The 3,880-nt window shown below is 36.8% G+C and overlaps 1 pseudogene across 1 annotated transcript; it reads left to right on the top strand.

The window, feature by feature from the left end:
• Window positions 1-2,160: 2,160 nt before the first annotated feature.
• LOC112623548 lies at window positions 2,161-2,623 on the top strand (annotated as a pseudogene). The gene has a single exon (XR_003119162.1). The product of XR_003119162.1 is annotated as a 60S ribosomal protein L35a pseudogene (transcript).
• Window positions 2,624-3,880: the final 1,257 nt, after the last annotated feature.

Below are 3,880 nucleotides of genomic sequence, written 5' to 3'. Positions count from 1 at the left end.
AATTGGCTAGGCCCACAAGGCAGAACAGAGACCAGTATTGGTAGGAATAAGCGGTGGCTGGTACATGTCTCACTCACGTTGTCTTTGCACTGAGAATACGAGTTCACGCCTTTCTCTTCTATCTTCTCCTGCTTTCATCATCATTCTCTGTATTTGGGCCACACTGTTCTTTCTATCTGTCATTTTCATTTTAAGGCTTTTGTGGTTGCTAGTTCCTCTTCTTGGAATTCTCTTTCCTCAATTTTTTATTGGTGATACTTTCTTACATTCAGGCCTCAGATCAAGTGTCACCTTCTTGGTAACTCCTAAGCTTAGTTACCATCCATCCCTCTATTCACTCTTTATTACAGCATCTAACTTGTCTTCTACATGGCATTTGCTGCTTTCTGATATTTGCTTGTTCAGTTTGGCTGTCCCAACAAAATGTAAACTGTCAAAAGCAGAAACCTTGTCTTTCTTGTCTTCCATTGTGTCCGAAGCACCTATAACAGTGCCTGGATATTATAAGCACTAGATAAATACCTATTATATGAATAATTAAATGAATGAATAACTTGAGAAATGTGTTCTGAAGCACAGGAGAGGAATCACCTGAGAAACTCCCAGGAATAGTTGGGAGACAATTTAATGTTATAACTTCCTATACTCAGAGTGAAATAAATTTGGGAATATCAAAAATACATAACTTGATCTCCACTCTGGGTCAAGATAGAGTAACAGGGACTGGGCTTAACTTCCTAACTTAAGCCACTAGAAAGCAGATAAAACACAGAAAACAATTGTTTTCAGACACTGGACAGCAGGAAGTAGAGGGCAGCAATTCTTGAGAGATGAGAAACAAACTAGATATCCTGCAATAATCCAAATTAATGCCTGGAGAGTTTTCAGGTCACCTTGTGGAGGAACCCAGGCAAGTTCTGGTGGTTTTCCAGAGTTAAAAAGATAGAGCTGGGAGCTCAGGATAGCAAGGTAGTTAGAGTTTGCAGGACAGAATACTGGAGAGGAGAGAGCTGCCCAGAGAGGGACCCCAGGAGATGAGTAGAGTGTCTTCCCTCCACACTACCGATTCCTGGGTACTGATTAGCACATGCTTGAAAGGAAATTACCTGAAGCTTGGGGAGAAACAACCCCAAAGGAGCAGGCAGAACAACCCTAAGCGCTCTCACTGGGAATAGAATGTGCTACAATAGACAGAGAGCAGAAACCATGTAATGTACGTAATATTGGGTAGAGTACTCTGAAGGGCATTGTCTCGGTAATGCAGAAAAATTAGCTTGAGTCTACAGGCTGCTCTAATTCTGTTTAACAAGGCTTAAAAGCAAAGCTCGAAAAGGACAAATGGTTTCCAGGTCACCTAACTGCATATTAGAATTGGAATGAATTATATGTGAAGGAATACAAAATATAAAAATGTCCAACATTTAACAAGATGAAATTCACATCTAGTATCCAATATAAAATACCAGCATGCAAAGAAATAGGAAATAAGACCCATAAATTAAGAAAAGCCAATCAATAAATAAATCCAGAAAGGTCACACATGGTAGAATTAGTAAATAAGGACACTAGAATGGTTAGCATTAGCATAGTTCAGATATTCTGGAAGGAAGAGGAAAGCAAGCATGAGCATGTTAAGGAGAGCAGGAAAAATTTTTTGAAGACAAATTTGAACTTCTAAAATGGAAACTACAACAGCTGAGATGAAAAATACACTGGATTAAATGAATAGCAGATTAGACACAGCAGAAGATTAATAAATTTAAAGATAGAAAAAAAATGAAAAAAGGGGGAAAATTTCCCTACAGCTTTAGTGAGCTTTGGGGAAAGTTCAACAGCCTCATATACATATGTAATCAACGTGCCCAAAATGTTGGGGAGGGGCACAGAAAAAAAAAGTTGTGAGCGACTAGTACATGAAAGTTTCCAAAGTTCACAATAAAAGCAATAAACTCACAGATGCAAGAATCTCAATAAAGTGTAAGCACAAGAAACCTGAAAGAGTTAGACCAAAGTACATCACAATGAGCTTGCATAACAGCAGTGAAAAGAAGGCAATCCTAAAATCAGCCAGAGGAACACAAAGACACATTGTACTTAGAAGAACCAAAATAAGATGACAGCAGACTTCTGGTCAGAAATAATGCAAACTAGAAAACAGTCCTCTTCCCGCCATCTTGGCTCCTGTGGAGGCCTGCTGGGAACGGGACTTCCAAAAGGAACTATGTCTGGAAGGCTGTGGTCCAAGGCCATTTTTGCCGGCTATAAGCGGGGTCTCCGGAACCAAAGGGAGCACACAGCTCTTCTTAAAATTGAAGGTGTTTATGCCCGAGATGAAACAGAATTCTATTTGGGCAAGAGATGCGCTTATGTATACAAAGCAAAGAACAACACAGTGACTCCAGGCGGCAAACCAAATAAAACCAGAGTCATCTGGGGAAAGGTAACTTGGGCCCATGGAAACAGTGGCATGGTTCGTGCCAAATTCCGAAGCAATCTTCCTGCTAAGGCCATTGGACACAGAATCCGAGTGATGCTGTACCCCTCAAGGATTTAAACTAACGAAAAATCAATAAATAAACGTGGATTTGTGCTCTTGTAAAAAAAAAAAAAAAAAAAGAAAACAGTGTAACAACATTTTTTAGATAACTTTTTAAAAATTTGTGATATAATTCATATACCATAAAATTCACCTTTTAAAATTGTACAGTTCAATAATTTTTAGTATATTCACAATCTGTGCCTCTATAACCACTATTTAATTCCAGAACACTTTATCCCCAAAGAAGCCCTGTTCCTACTAGCAGTCAGTCTCCATTTCCCAACTCTGGCCTTGGCAACTACTAATCTTCCTGTCTGTATGGATTCGCCTATTTTTAAAATGTCATATGAATGACATCATGTAATATGTTATCTTTTATGTCTGACTTCTTTCACTCGCCATAATGTTTCCACGGTTCATGTATTTTGTAGCCTGTATTAGTACTTTATTCCTTCTTATGGCTAAATAATATTTCGTTACATTGATATACTACATTTTGTTTATTCATTCAACAGTTGACAGACATTTGACTTGTTTCCGCTTTTTGGCTTATATGAATAATTTTATCTGTGTACAACTTTTTGTGTGGTATAGTATATATTTTAATTTCTCTTGGGTAAAGAACTAAGAGTATAATTTCTTGGCCATCATAGTATCTCTGTTTAACCTTTTGAGAAATTTCCAAACTGTTTCTCACAGAAGCTACATAATTTTGCATTCCCACCAGCAAAGTATGAGGGTTCCAATTTCTCCACATCTTCACCAATATTTGTTATTGTTTGTCTTACTGATTATAGCCATCGTAATGTATATAAAACAATACTTTCTTGTGGTTTTGAGTTGCATTCCCTAATGTCAGATGATTTTCAGCATTTTTTCCTATGCATATTGGCTTCTTGTATATCTTCTTTGGAGACATGTCTATTCAAATACTTTGCACATTTTAACATTGGATTGTCTTTCTGTTGTTGAGTTTTGAAAGTTCTATGTATACTCTGGATACAAGTCCTTTCTCAGATATATTATTTGCAAACATTTTCTTCCATTTTATAGTTTGTGTATGGACTTTTAATTTTAAGTTTAATGTATGTACTTTTTCCTTTGTCACTTATGGCTTTCAGTCATTTCTATGAAAACATTGCCGTATACATGATAATGGTCAATTACAACTATGTTTTCCTCTAAGACTTGTACAGCTTTAGTTATTCCATTTAAGTCTGACCCAGTTTTAAAGTAAGATTTCTAATTTTGTTTCATTGTGGTCATAGAATATACTTTGAATTATTTCTGTCCTTTTAAATTTACTGAGGCTATTTTATGGCCTAACATATGTTCTATTTT

The sequence above is a fragment of the Theropithecus gelada genome, chromosome 4 (assembly GCF_003255815.1).
Source record: "Theropithecus gelada isolate Dixy chromosome 4, Tgel_1.0, whole genome shotgun sequence".
NCBI lineage: Eukaryota > Metazoa > Chordata > Mammalia > Primates > Cercopithecidae > Theropithecus > Theropithecus gelada.
This window is presented reverse-complemented; position numbering and strand designations above follow the sequence as displayed.